The sequence below is a fragment of the Anas platyrhynchos genome, chromosome 22 (genome assembly GCF_047663525.1).
Source record: "Anas platyrhynchos isolate ZD024472 breed Pekin duck chromosome 22, IASCAAS_PekinDuck_T2T, whole genome shotgun sequence".
In the NCBI taxonomy this organism is placed as follows: Eukaryota; Metazoa; Chordata; class Aves; order Anseriformes; family Anatidae; genus Anas; species Anas platyrhynchos.
Genome location: NC_092608.1, coordinates 4,212,598 through 4,228,284, shown reverse-complemented (window position 1 = coordinate 4,228,284; position 15,687 = coordinate 4,212,598). Strand labels below are relative to the sequence as shown.

The following is a 15,687-nucleotide window of genomic DNA, read 5'->3' as shown; positions in this document are numbered from 1 at the left end:
TTTGTGGGACACAAACCCCGCAGACCCCACCCCATGCAAGTACACATGCTACCCAAGGCTCCTGCTTATCTACACTGGCTGTAACCACCCATTTTCTACAGAAGAACCCCCCAACCCTCGGCTTCCTACTGCGTACACCCCAAAACATCATCTTCTGGCTAGAATACTTCCACATTCCCCCACCTCCACCTCCCTATGACACTCAATCCTCCCCCAGCAGCCACATCTCCCACAGCCGTCCAGGATTTGTTTTAGGCCCAAAGCCTCAGTAGTTCGGGTCAGGGTGTGCGCAGCACCCCAGGGGTCAAGGAGCAGGGCAGACAAGCAGAATACACAAAGCTGGCCAACACACGACATCCAAAAGGGATATTTCAGGACTGGCCGGCCAGCCGATCTGTTTGGGTGGCCAAACGTGTACATCTGAAGTAAAGGCCTGGCCCTCACGCAGGACCAACATAACGGAGTCACACACAGAGCATGCGAGGAAAACACAGGACCTCAGACACCTCCTCATCCACCTCAGGGCCTGCTTATATACAAAACGGACTTAAAAAGTGCCCTGTGGTGTGTATTCACTTGGGCTGGACGCCTAAGATCATGCAAGGCCTGTGAGTGACGGGCTGCCCAGGAGCCCCTCAGGCAGACTGACCCCAGACAACACGAAAGCAAGATGCAGGTTGCTCAAAACGTTATTCTGCCGTTTCCTGAGAGGGGCAGGACCCCTGCTGCCCTACAAAGCCACTCTCTGTGGCCTGCACGGAGGCAGTAATTGAAGTTTTTCTCTCACAGTAAGCAAGCGCGTGTGGTGGGAGCCCCGGGTGCTGCGAACGAGGTGCGGTGAGCGGCCAGCCACAACGCAGCTGGCAGGGCTCAGTGTCGCTTCGGACTTCTCAGAGCATGTAAGAGGAAGAGAGACGAAAACTGTTGCACAACGCAGGCCCCAGAGCATCGAGCTGGCACCAACAGCTTTCCATGGGTCTAAGCAAGAAGCTGTTCCCCACCATTCTCACAGCAGCCGAGCGTAATCCCCTTTTCACACGTATTTCTGCACTGTGAAATATTTTCATAATTGAAAGTAAAAAGCTGGGTAGTTTCTCATGAAACTAGAAATAAAATACACATGGACACGCTCCGCACTGTCTCCTGCTCTGGTTCAGCCCGGTCCAACCAGCAGCAAAAATTAGTAGTAGTGGACACCTGCTCCTCAATCCCTCAGTAATTTTGGGATGTGGAGTCGGCCCATTTCCTAGGGGAGCAATCAGGAAAGGCTGCTGGTGCTAATCACCACCTTGCTGAGAGCTGTATGGGCAACGAACCCATCTTACAATGCCCAGACCTCTCCATCCCTGGGCAGAAAAAGAGGCAGAGGAAAATAATTATGAGATGAAGTTCCAGGTGAGGATGAATGCTTCCCTCTCCCCCTTTGCCTCGACTGATTATTCTACAGGAAAGCTACAGATTGCTTTGCCCTCCTTAAGGTCTCACCTTGCAGTAATGTGAAGTTATTAAATGTGTATTTTTCCCAAAGAGGAAAGATGGCCAAGACAGAGCTGAGACGCAGATGGGATGAGTCCATCATAAAACCCTTCCTTTACTGGATGCCATGTAACACATGTAGGCATGATATCAGCAGTAGGAGGCAACACATGTTTTGAATTCGTAGCACACTGAGAAATGTGCAATGCACAGAAAGGCAAATCTATGCAGAATGTAGCAGGCACATTTGAAATTACCTGGGCGTTATTTAGTGAGCCAGCAGTCAACACAAGACACACTAACACACATCTCCTCCTATAAACTCATCAACCACAGCTCTGGTGTTTACAACACACAACTGCTATTGAGTGAAAAAAAAAAAAAAAAAGCAGCGAGCTATCAAGATCACACGCGGAGTAGTGTTCCACAAACCTCTGCGAGGCTGCTGCGTTAGACAGACACGGAAGCTCTAACGCCTACAAACCGATTACAGAATTACTAAACCCCAAGACTACAAAAAACCTTTCAACTTTATAAGAAATGAGTGGCACGGAGCTCACAGGTGATGCATGCAGCGTGGGAGACTGCAGGAAGCCACTTTCATTGCAGGTATCAGCTCAGCTGGGGGAGGAGACCACGGGAATTTTTATGTACACATGTGCTTGGCACGTCTTTACCACACAAGCAACATGCTTAGCAGGTCTGAACCTAGTCTGTGCTCTCCCTGACACAGCACACCCATGTCAGGGAGTCTTCTGAAGGTGTGTTGAGCTCCAGCTTGCTGTTTTGGTGGTGGTCACGGGCTGAAAGAGGTCTGCTGTACACTGCGGGCAAAAGCAAGTCATTTGAGCATCAGACTTTTGTAAAAGTAACCTGCAAATTCCCCTCAAAGAAGACTGGGAAAACTCCCCGAGCACACAAGTGTGCCCCCAGAGACACGCAAGCAATTCCAGCTGACTGCAGGTGGGAGCTTTGGGGAAGGCCCCCCAGCAGGGCTAGCTGGTTACGTGCACCAGGTGCCACTCATCAACTTAATTGCACATGAAAAACAGCTAAACCTGCTCGGCCTTGTGGCCTAACATAAGAACTCATGACCCAGGCCTCAGTACCAGGATGTGGATGCAACCAACAGAAGCTCATAGCAGTGACCTTAGCAGCTCTGACAACATATTTATTTGTTCCTCTAGAAATGAACACATGGTGGGGAAAGGTGCTAGAAGCACAGCCTGGGGGGCTGCTGGGTGCAGAGGTGCAAGTGTCTGCTGTGCCCTGGCCCCAGTGGATTAGGTGGGATGCTCCAGCCCGCTTACAGGACCCGGAGCTGCCTCTGAACACCATTCATTTGGGAAAAGGTGTTAATAGGATAGATTTGGCACATGAGAGCTCCTGTGCTCTCACATGTCAAAAGTGTTTCCTGTACAGTTTCCATAAGTTCTCTGCAAAGTACAGGTCAGTGTCCCAGCTGTGCTACGCCATCTGTGTTCCCTCTCCGTTCGTGGGACAGCACTGCACTTTCAGCACAGCCCTGAGTTGCACCACAGCTCTGCCTCTGGATCCTCCTCCAACACACCCCTAAGTGTAAGGCTTGGACCATGAACCAGGCAGGAAAAACCCCTGAGAAGGTGGGGAGAAGCATTCAAACCCTTAACACCACCTGAAGTCAACGCTTTTGTATGCTCGGGGTTCATTTCCTCAAACCTGGGCTTTGAATGTGGTGATCTTTATTTGGTTTGCCATAGCCAGACCTCTACCTCTGCCAAATATAAAACTCAAATAAAGACTTTTGCATATTATCAGCTTCTGTTTTATAGATTGATCTTTTATATCCTGCCACACAACCCTGTGCACAGATTCGTTTGTTCTCACAATACTTTGTTGTTCCTCTGGCTCTACAGAGGGCACGTAGCTGCATTGTTTCCATGATGCCTTTCATGAGAGATCTCTAAGCCCCTGATTAATCACCTTTCCTCATTACTTCGCTTACACAAACCATTAACTGAAGCAGATGTATGATGGGATCTGTTCAAGACAAGTGGACAAGGGATGAAAATGCACGCGCCCAACATTTCAGGCCTCTGCAACTCTGCAGAGCATCCCCTACCCTACCAGAGGGGCTGACACAAGGCAGTATTTACATAGAAATTGGCACCTTCAGCATACTGAGACACTGACAGGGAGCAACGGGCCTTCCCACTGCCCCAGGAGGTGTTCTAGCTGCAGGAAGACCACAGGGATCAGGCCTTGAACAACTGCTGGACCCAAAGAATCCCTTGGCTGGTGCTCCTCCCCTTCTGAAATAAGCACACCTTTCTTCTGAGCGTTCACATCGCTCCATGACCGCCTTACACATGCTCACCCCCGGAAAATCCCAGTGAGGAGCAGTGGGAAGCAGAACTGCACTAATGCAATCTGAACCGGAGCTAACCTCGTTTGCGCGCTGGGCCGATGATGAACGGGGTTGTCAGCAGGGAAAGAGAGAGGAAAGCAGAATGCATGCAGGGCAATACCAGCAGGGCCACAGAGCTCCTCGGGCACGAGCACGGCAGTGCTGCACCTCGTTTGGGTTCAGCAGGGCCTTGGGTATGGCCACAAGGGTCAGCCAGAGGGAAGGGAAGGGATGGGCAGCTCAGGTGAGGCACCTAAGAGCAGCAGAAGCAGGCAGCCGTACCTCCTTCTGGAAGCAAAACAGCATCACCAGAGAGAGGCAGAGGAACGTCAGGGGGTAGGAAAAGCATCTGACAGGAGGACTCGAGAACTTTGCCCCGGTGGAAACTTTCAAGCGGCCTTTTAGGCAAGTTTACAGGCACTCAGCCACGCTGCCAGCGCTGCATGAGGAAGCATCGAGCGACAAATTGTGCACTGAGTGGTTAGAGCAGGAGCTCGCAAACCAGCAGCTCGCAAAGCTCCCTCCGCAGCCCCAACATGCATGTGATGTGGGACTTCAACCACCCGACCCCGCTGTGGTTTGGTCCCCTCGTGTGCCCGAGCCTCGCTCACGAAGGCGGCCGCTTTGGGAACTTTGCACGCCCGCTGCCAGGGTGGGCACGGCCCGGGAGCCTGACAAAACGGCATTAACAAAAGCACCTCGCCGAGGAGGTGGCTGAAATTGGTCTTTTTCCAACTGCTCCCATGGGCAGACGTCACCAGAAACCCAGACGCCAAGGGGAAAAAAACAAAACAAAAAAACAAAAAGCCCTATATTGCCAAGAGCAGCCCAGAGCGCTCCACCTCGCCCAGCTTCCCTGCACCCGCTGAGGCATCGCGGGGCTCTGGGGGGGCCCCCACTCGCCCTGCCGGGGCAGCACCAAGCCTGGGCCCCCCCAGGGGCTCCCCACGAGCCCCAGCCGAGGCCGGGAGCCGCTGCAAGCCCCCCACGCCCCCCTCCCGTGCCCCCCGCCCGGTGCCCCCTCACCTGCTCCGCTCGCCCGTGCCCGCCGGGCTCCCGGCCCCGCTGCCGGAGGGGGGCGGCCCCGATCCGGCCCCGTTCCGCCCCGCTCCGCCCCGCTCCGCCCCCGGTCCCAGCCCCCGGCCCAGCCCCGGACCCGGTGCGGACCCCAGCAGGGCTGCCCGGTGCCGGTGGGCACGGGTTTGGGGGGTCGGGGGGGTTGCGGTGCGGCCGGTGGTGCGGCACTGCTGCGGGAAGGGTGCGGCTGCTGGGGGGGGGGGGGGCGTAAATCGTGTGTGTGTGTGTGCAAATTGTGTGTGTGTGCAGCATTGTGTGTGAGAATTGTGTGTGTGCAACGTCGTGCGTGTGCAAATTGTGTGTGCAACACCTGTGCAGCACGCACGCAGCTGTGTGTGTGCAACTTCGTGTGCAACTTGTGCGTGTGCAACTCGTGTGCGCAGCTCGTGCATGGACATGTGCACCTCTGCACAAGTCGTGCACGCACAACTCATGCATCTGTGTGCACAATTCGCACGTGCACAATTTATGCATCTGTGCACGACACATGCAGCTGCTTGTGCACATAACTTGTGTGCACAACTTGAGTGTGTGCAATTTGTGCATCTGCCTGCATAGCTTCCACGTGCACAACACGTGCATCTCTGTGCACAGCTTGTGTGTGCACAACTCGTGCATCTGTATGCACAAATCGTGAGTGCAACTCCTGTAAACAACTCATGCATCTGTGTGCACAAGGCATGCAGCTGCTTGTGTGCACGCACCTCTCTTGTGTCTGCGTGTGTGCACGACTTGTGTGTGCACAATGGGAGCTGCCACACGCCCAGCAGAAGTCAATGCTGGTGGCCAACGCGTGGTGTGGTGGCTACCAGCCTGACGCAGCTGCGATCATGCACGCAGTGCTGGTAACTGCAGGCAGTGGCTCATTGCTGCAGTGGTTCAAGGCCTAAATGCAGGACACGATGCCAAAGGTAGGCCGTGAATACACATGCACAGTAAAACTACTCACGGGGGAGACTGAAAATGCTTTGGGATTCACTCCTTCCTGGGGAAGGGCTCCTCGGTAGCCTCAGCCATGCCCCTGCTCTTTCTTCATCTGGAAATGTGTACAATAAGGCTGGAATCCTGCAGGAGAGGGAACAGAGCATACCTGTGTGCCGGGTACCAAGCACAGCCATGCAGGCTTTCCCCCATCCTTTCCCTCCCCAGGCTGTCGCACAGGTCCCAGGGCAGCAGGGAACCCCCCCAGGCAGCAATGGGGCACCCACAAAATCCCCCCCTGCACCAGCACCCCCTGACCTGTAGGAAATCAGCTGCTCCCCAGGCAGCAGCAGCTGGGGATACAAAACGTTGCCCGTGCTCGCAGACAAATCCCTCTCCTCTGTCTCATTAAATTTTCAGCAGCAATTCGATACCCAAAGGCCACTCGATCATCTGAAAAAACGCCTTCCTCTTTGCACTCCTGCTGCACTTGAACGGCACCCGCCGTGCTTTGGAGCACGGATAATGCGAGATTCGGAACGTGGATCTGTGCTTTGGCCATTTTGCTCCCACCCCTGGAAACAAACAGCCTTTGGCCGTGACATGATCAGGGTTACACATTGCCCTGACCGGTCCTGCAATTTTACGAGTCCCAAACTCCCCATTTTTTCTAAAGCTTCCACTGCCGGTGGCATGTGATTAAGGTATAAATTCAGTTTTTTTTCCATGTTATAATCCAAGAAAAGCTCATTATTCTTGCAATCTGACTCATTTTTTTTCCCTGAACATTACTAGTTGGCAGCCCAGGCTATCTGAGCATCAGTACAAAATGTGACTGCTGAAACATTCGTTCTTCAGCTCCACTTGGATCTACCAGCACGTCTCAACGTGACCTTCTAAAGCTCAGAAACTGCCTATTTCAAATCGGAGCCCCCGACATGTGTTGAAGATATTTTTAACAGACTGTTTACTGGAATTCTGGTTTCTGTTCCGCTTTTTTTTTTTTCCTTCCCCAACAGCTTTTCTCTTCATGCTCTCCAAGTTTCACATATAGGGCCGCACTGAACGCTCACGGGACGTTTGCCTGCATGGGCTGTGAGAAATGGGACAACAACCTGTAGGGAAGGGAGAAGGGAACTGAAAGTCCAAAAATAGTTGCAGCCTGCTAGTGTAAGGATATGAGACCTCCAGGAAGAGCAGATGGGAAGTGTAAGCTGGTTGGGTTTCCTCTGGGTTATTGAGAAGCAGTGAAAGCGCTGGCCAGGAGGGCTGGTGGTAACCACATGGCACCTACAGCTCAGCCCCAAGCTAAGCAGCTCACAAAGAACAACAATTGGTGACTAAAACTAGGGCAGACGTAGCTGCTGGAGAACACAAACTTTCATTTTAAAAATTAGTATTTACCATGCATAAATAAACACTAAAACCCAGCAGGGATATTCTCTCGGGCTGCATCATAAAGGACACGCACTGCGAGCTGTGGACAGTAGAAAGGCAAACAGACAAGAGGGAAGGATTTTCAGGCACACTGCATCACACCTGCAGGTTCTAGGTACAAGTTTCTATGGGATAAGGAGTGCCCAGAGCTCCCAGGAGAGAGGGCAGACTGCCGACAGACGGAGATGAAAATATTAGGTTTGGCTGGGGCCGGGGCTGCTGCCCATTATAGGTTTACCAAAGCCAAACCTGAAGCACAATTTTCTGTTCATCTTTCGATGGTATCACAGTTACAACTGCTTCTTCTTACATCCTTTCTCCTCAACAAAGACTTTTTCAAGCCCTTAGTCTCAATTATCAGCCTTTCGTAGCTCTCCTCTTAGTGTTTGTCCTTGCATCTCTTTTTGGGTTGTTTCTTGTCTTTCCTGCTTCAGGTACCCCATTCCTGCACCTTTGCTCTTCTCAGCATCACTTTACAAACAAACATGGTTGGAAATATGAAATAGACAGCTCCTAAACAGCTCCCTGCCAAATCCCTTCTCTACACCAACGTGGTGCATGAGAATTCAGCCACTGTTTGCAGCCCAGATGAATTGGCTGGTCAGCTTTTAGAGGAAAAGGGGATGGAGAGAGAAAGAGGAGGAGGACAAAAACAAGCAGGTAACGTGGCTGTGGCACCTTGTTTTTTACAGGATTGCCTGGCAAGACTGCTTTCAACTGCCAAGTGTGCACCTGGAGAGGAAAACACCACGCCTGCCCTCCTGAGTCATAAGCCACATAAATATAGGCAATTTTAGTAAATAATAACATTTCACTAAATAAATACATTCAAAATAAACAAATAAATATCACTAAATAAATAAAAGTAAATAATAACAGTTCACTGCTTCTGCAGGCAGAGTAATGATAAGCCTAGAAGTACCGTCTCTTATCCTCCACTTACTCAAAAAAAGAAAGAAAAAAAAAAAAGAAAAAGCCACATTTAATTGCACCACAAAGCAAACAGGAAGCCAGAGCAGTTTTAGGAGAGTTGAAACTATTTGCTCCATGTGGTTAACACTACCAAACAGGCGGGCAACCGCGTTTTTGCATCAGCTATGCAGTTGGTCTGCAAATATGGCTGGTAACTTGCTCTTATTTAAAAGTCAAAAGAGCTTTTCTTGGCCACAAGGTCTGAAATAGGATCACAGCCACACGAAGTGTATGACAGTGATCCTCACGGGCTAGCAGAGGCGAGCAGCAGAGCTCGTCTGTACGAGCCACCGGATACATCCCTTGCTGAGAACCACCTGTGGCCAAACCAAGCAGGGCTCAAGGGTTGAGGATCACCGTTCCTTTTTGCATCTCACATGATGGGGCTCTGGGCTCTAGCACAGTGCTACTGGCTTTTTGTTTTGGGGGGATTTCTTTAAATACACATATAGTTGGAGCACCTAGGCTCTCTTGCAAGCTAGCAGTGTGCATGTTGAAGCCGCAGGCTTCCACATGGCAACATATTGTGAGCCTTCCAGTCCTCCATCTTCATCACCCAGAGCCTCCACAGCCTCACTAATTATGATGAACTCCATACACAGCTTAACGCTGCTGCATTTTCCATATATTTATTCAAGCAGGCCACAAACTAAGACAGGAGAGGAAGAAGAGACCTTCCTCACTTTGCAAATCTGTGCTAGCACTCTAGGGAAAGCACGGACTGATCTAAACCAGATCCAAAACCTCCTAAACTTTGTTGGGAAAATTCGGATATGAATTCATAATTTTAATCAAGCCCTATAGGATTATTCATATGGCAATGAGCTGCACTGCGCTCACGACAACACGCACAACCTGCTCAATTAGCCAGCAGCATTATCAGAGCAAACACTCATCCCAGGGAAACCAAGCTCTGACCTAGCACTGGGAGCGTGGCAGTGCCAACCTATTTTGACAAATCCCTGTTTGGTAGGAATACAGCACTACCTGTATTTACCTGTTATTATTAACACATTCAGAATACATACGCTCTTGCAGTTGTGCTGCTTAAAGAGCTCTTAAATGGTATTGCACTGGCAGCTCCGCACACCCAGGCTTTTCTTCTTCTGTCCTTAATGGAAGAAAAGCAAGACACAAAAATGAATTGCCCAAAAGTTACCTAAGGAAATGGGGGAAAAATCAGATTACGTCTGGTATCCTCACGAAAGGACATGTTTTACTAAGATAGCATAAATTTACTTGTAAAACATATATACATATAGATATATGTACATATTCAGAGAGAAGAAGAAAAAGAAAAGTAGAGAAAATGGTTACTATGAGAAACATGACTATGAGAAAATGGTAAATAATCAGGTACAGAATAATTCAAGCATGCTGGGAGGTGACTGAGTGAAGGGCAGTGCATGCATTGGGACCGCTGGCTGGTGGAAATGTGGAGGGACAGACAGTGATTGCCCAGGAAAGGGAGCACCCGGAGAAATTCCCTGAGGAAGAAGAGCACCGTTAGGAGACACGGACTCACTGCAGCCAGAGGTGCAAGGACTGTGGGGTGGTAGCCCCGCGTGTGGGTCTCTGGACAGAACAGAAACTAGCAAAAGGCTGTGTTGAATAAAACTGAGAGGAGAAATTCACCAGCACACCTTCTTAAAATGAGGACTAAAACCACCACCTCTCTCTTGAGGTCACTACCACATCTCAGGTTCTCCTTTCCCGCAGCTCAAGTCCCACCAAAACGCCTTGTCCCCGGCTAGGGACAAAGAAGAGGACAAATTCCAGGTGAGGACCCAGCTCCTTGCTGCCGTAGGCTGAAAACCTCTGAAGGAAAAAGTGGCAGTAATTTCACAGCTTGGACTTTGGGTCAGCTGACTGCACAGTGGTTTTAATAGGAAATGATTGTGTGTTTTTTTTCAAGAACAAGGCCACAGCTTGCTTGTTGTTATTGTCACAAAAGAGCTATTTTGGAGCAGAAAGCCATGGCAGAGCCTTGGCACATTTTTTCTCTTTGTTTGATGGACATGCTCGCAAATGAAAAATCCATAAAGTGAAATCTTCCCATGAGCTGTACTAGGAGCTGATGGTGAATTGTTAGGGGTGGGATTCAAGGACCCAAGCAGCCTGTTTGTTCAAAGAGATTTTGAAAGAGTGTCAAAGCCTGGGACTGTCTGAATGACAGAGAGGGGGGAGAATGATGACAAAGATGCTCAGCTCACTTGCTGAAGGCCAGAATGGCATATTTAGGTGTCCTTGCCCAAATAAAAATACTGTTTGATTTGTGTGACTACGCATTTCAATGAAGGACATCTCGGACTTGAGAACAACGCATTCTTCCATGATTTCCCCATAAATATTTATGGAGGAAAATCAAGCAACAAGAACTGACCTGAGTTAGTTAAAGCAAGGAGCTGAGATTCTATCTTGATCATCAGCTAAAGCCCAGGACTTGTAAAGGAGAACAGCCCCCGGAGGCAGTTCTCCTTAGGAGGTTAGTGAAATGAACCAGGAGGCTTCGTCTGATACCTCTTTAGCTGTAACTTCAAAATTCTGATGAAGAAACAACATCTGAGCATGCCAAAGTATTGTGTTAAGGAAAAAGCAAATTTACTTAGTTTTTGGTGGTGCAAACAGTGCAAGATCCCAGGGAACAGAGGGGAAGGTATTAGTTAAATGCTAGACGGGAGGAGATGCTACTGACCCAGTTCTGTGAGATACAGGAGGCTCAGGCTACATTGAAGATACAGTTTGGGTTACTGACTGCAAAAATAAAGCACAACAGAACACAAAAGCAAACAAACTCCACTAAAACAACAACAAACAAAACGACACACTACAAAATCCCAAGCCTTAACGCTTTCAAGGACAAGACCTGGCACAAAGCACTCACGTTCTACTCCTCACACTGGCACAGGTGCCGTGGCCTTTAATAAGTTTTCACCTGTTTCTCTGCCTGCAGAATACAGATAACTTTACTTCCGCGTTTCACAGGGCATTTGGTGAAGCTTTGTTGTTTGTACAAGTCATCTGAGGTCTTTAGCTGGTGGTGCTACAGAAGTTCAAAGCATCGGCGTCAACACAGAATATTGTTTATTTCTTTATCGCTTCAAAACCTAATTGCATACATACACACAGCATTCCCTCCCCCCAAGGAGTACCTCTCAAAAACTCACTTCTGTTGAAGATGTTTTTTGATACAAGACCAAAATAAGTCCAACAGAAATCTACAGAGGCCACGTCCCTTGTCTCACAATTCAGGAGTGACAAACAACTTTCCTCTTCTTGTTCTGCAACACAATTTCTTGGGAGTATTTCTTTTTTGCAGAAAGTAAGTGATCTATAAAACCACAAATTTCCATTATGAGTTATAACTGCCTGCTTAACTAAACCACGCTATTTAATCTTGAAATTACTGTTGGGGGATTCTGGATCCTTTTCTTTGCTATCAGAAGAAAAGCAGCACCCAGTCTTCCTACAAGCAGAAGTCCAATTTAAGTTCACAAGTGCTGGGTACTCAGAAATATAAATATAATACTGGACTTTGGTGATAAAGTCATAACATTAAAAACCTTCACCTTCCTAGTTTTGGAATTTTAGGGGTCTTTAATGACTGTTTCCCAGCAAGACCGGATCTTGCAGACCTCTGCGTGGGTGGCTGTCTGCACGCTGAAGGCAGATGCAGGTGCCTGCCTGCACTAAATATTTTGCACAAACTCATGACTTTGTTATGTTTGGGTGGTTTTTATTTGCTTGGTTTTATTTGATGTTTAAAGCGTGTATTCCAAATTAAGCCGCGTTCAGAAAGCAAATAAATTTGCTCCGTAATAAACAGAATATACGTATCGTGTTACAAAACGAGACGGATGCCAGTGAGAAATGCTTTAAGAATTTTAACAGCCACCTGAAAAATCACTTAAGCATCGGGACTAAGCAGCAAAGGGCACTGCATGAGTCATCAACGGCAACAAGGAGAAAAGGAATGTGAAGAGAGAATTTTTTTCTTTTTCCTCCAAAAATGAGAGTTGGCTTTCGCTTAAAAAAAAAAAAAAAGTCTTATTTTTACTGTTAGCAGATTAAAATTTCCATTTATGAATGGGGGAATTTCCACCTGAGGCAAATCGATGAAGAGTCATTTACATAGCCAGAGGTAAAACCACAGCTTTTACCCTGGGAACAGTGTCGAAGGAAAAACAGCCTCTTTCTGGTATGAGGAAAGTGCAAAATTTTTGTCCTCTAATTTTGGTCCAAAAATAGATAATGTTTGTTTTTATTAAGTCTTTAAAAATACTTACAAAGAAGAGAAGATGTATTTCACAGAAGCAAACATTCCAGCCAGCCTAAACCAACTGGGACTGGGAAACTGTACCGGGTAAGCACTGCCTACATTAAGCTCTTACATTGTAACTACAAGGGCGAGTGTGCCTCTCAAAATAAAAAGCTTCACTGTTTATTATTACTGCTTCATCATTTAAAACGTGGCAGCAGCCAGTGTTTGAGTCAGGCTGGGAGCACCAGCAGGATGCATTTCTGCAGCTAACTCTGCTGCCTCGGAGGATTCTTGCAGGTCTCCCCCTGCCCTTTTCCACGCCACCGGCCGCGCTGCGAACTCGCTGCCTTTGTTTCCTTGTCGGGCTGGTAGGAAGAGCAGTGCTGAGCACTGGATCAGTTAAGAGATGAGTGTTTGAGATGTGCAAATTACAACATCTGATACCATACCGGACTGTTTTGTGTGATACTCTCACATCTTCTACCAGTGATGCACAGACTGATACTATGAACTTGGGCTGCTGAAAAACAACCATGGTAATATTTTCTAAGCAACCTGGGCAGCTTGTTACAATGGAATTTTATATTCTGCCTTTTTGCCCTCCTTGTTCAGTGCTGGTTTTCCCCTCCTCATTCACAAAATTCAGGCTCTAAAAGACCAAGCAACTCCCCAACACAGGGCTGGACCATCCAATGCCAGCACATGATGGACACTGGGGTTCTCTGGAGCTTATGGGGTTTAAAAGAGCAACATTTGGGGATGCCTAACAGAAAATAAATAAATAAATAAATAAATAAAACAGAAGAGTATATTTCCTGCTATTTTCTTAGTATAAACATTTTTTTGATGTCTTTGTTGCTGTTTTTCTGCCACCTCCATAGAAAAAGCAAAGAGTACTGCCAACTAGCAACATCCTCAAAATCAGTCACCTAAAACTGGAGTCTAGAGAGCCTACTGGTGGGGAATGGCCATCACAAAAGGTCTTCACCAGCCCCAAAACAAAGCCATCTGCCCCAGCATGGATAGCAACGCATCACAGCCTGAAGGATGGTTTCTGCCAGCCCTTGGGAAGGGTTCCCTGGGACATGGTTGGCTTTTGCTCCCCGTTCACCTTCTTGCTGAGCTCCACGAGACAACAGTTAGCATCACACTGCTGTGCTGGGTGGAAGAGCATGCACATGACGCCTGGCAAGCACAAACAAAGAGATGAACAACATGCAAAACTGCAAAGCACGACACGCAGAAAGTGAATTTTACATAAGCATTGTGTCTAAGCTATTGACAAAAAACCCAACTCACTCCCACTCTCAGACCACATCCTTTCGGGTCATCGGGAATTTTTATCAGTAGTTGCAGAGTTTGCTGTTCTCTGGGACTTAATTGAGAAAAATAAGAGAAAAAGGGAGATTCTTCAGCAAAAATCGTGCGTCATTGTGTTTTGCAGGCTGTGTGCTGCACATACAAGACACATGGTCCTCGTCCCCACTGTGGCTTTTCAGAGCCCAAGCACTGCCCTTCTGGTTGTTTGCCTTCCCTCAGCACCCATGAAAAAGTTCAACAGATATTTTTTAAAAACCTATTTCCTTCAAGTTTCCTGGAAGGTCGTGCTGCACAATTATCAAGGCCTAAGACAAGGAAAATACTTGATAATTAAGAAAAAAAAGTTCCACCCATTTCACTGGTGTTTTAGCTGAATCTAGCACATTAAGTAAATAACCTGCTCCTAAACAGACAATACAATTGTCCATATTGGTCAGCAACACTGAATATGAATTCAATTATTAAATCAATTGAGTGATGGCAGTTTCCACATGCAGAAATAAATTCCTTGCGAAGAAAGGCTTGCAATCTATCCTCATATTTGTACTCTGTATAGATGTGAGTAGTGGGGCTTCCACTCTGCAATTTCTCCACTTTAACAGAAGAACAGCAACGTATCACAAATTACCCCAATTATATTATTACCTTAATATTAAATGATATGAAATGTCATTATTACTCCAATTATATTAAAGTACCCCAATGTTATTATTACTTATAAACCTTTTTATAGCCAACTACTCAGTTATTCGGCTGTAAAATTAAAAAGATCTTAGCCTGAATTTGATGCAATTTTATTCCAACCTGCTGCCTGATAGCCAGCTTCTGCTGACAAGCACAGAGCAGCTCACACCGCTGCCACCTATCCCTTTTGAACATGAACATTTCAAGATAAAATGTTCATCTTATCGAGGTTGCCTGGAAATTCCCTTTCTAACTCATCTCTGCTGTAAGCCTGTTCTGCGCCACCTCAAAGACCTTAAATCCAGCTTTCCCCCAGCTCCAGGAGCAGCAAATCATCAGAGAGAAGCAACAAAACAGCACCCGCAGCCTGTGGTGCTGACAGGAGCTCAGCAAGATAATATTGCTTTGAGTTTCCTACTTTATTTCCTCGTTACCTGCAACAGGAAAAAGCTCAACCTTTCATTTCCTTCCTCCTGCCCACTTGCTGTGTAATGTTTTGAGCGACTGAGATAAATTAGCTAGAGTCAGGAGCCAGATTTTCAATTTACTCTTTTTTTCCGAAAGCTCTGGGTAGAAAGACACAGGACAACGTCTCCTGGGTGAAACAAGAGGGTAGCAGGGGTAAGAAGAGGACAGTAACAGGCACACACGGTTAGCAGAGCTCCCAAGCAGCAAGAGATGTGATGCTTGGCTGCCTACAGGAAAAAAACAGAGGCACAGCGTTGCCAAAAGGGAGACAGGTTGTGCCACTAAGATCATCCACAACTGGGGCAAGGTGAGCCTTTCAGAATCAAGCTTGGAAATTGAATGGAAAAAATCGATTTCATTCATGCAGCCTCTTTCCCTGAGCACCAGCTCTGTGGGTACAAACATTCCACGTGCAGCACAGTAATATCACCAGAGCACGCTGCCACACCACACTGCTTTGCGTGACTTTGAGAATGAAATGATCCCACTGAATGAATGCTGCCACTGCAGACACTAGGCAATTTGGAAACCACATGAAAACACAGACCAAACACCATTTCCAGTGCCAAATTAAGGGATGTAGCTTCTTTCCCATGCCCTGAGCCTAAAACTCTACTTCTAGAAAGAAAAATTTTGAAAGAATTAGCAGTGAGGAACAAGGCACCACAAAAGGGAACTATTACAT

General features: G+C 47.6%; 1 protein-coding gene across 5 annotated transcripts in view; it reads right to left on the bottom strand.

Moving 5' to 3' along the window:
- PIK3CD (phosphatidylinositol-4,5-bisphosphate 3-kinase catalytic subunit delta) overlaps positions 1-15,687 on the bottom strand; it is a 45,079-nt gene that overhangs the window by 26,815 nt on the left and 2,577 nt on the right. For 2 of the 5 annotated variants that reach the window (XR_005260605.2, XM_027443174.3), the window contains exon 1: positions 4,889-4,970. The gene's annotated coding sequence lies outside the window, so the exon portion shown is untranslated. Of the gene's footprint in view, positions 1-4,888; positions 4,971-5,888; positions 6,005-15,687 lie in introns of those variants that run through there. The other 3 variants (XM_027443176.3, XM_072026739.1, XM_027443175.3) reach the window with 2 other exon arrangements.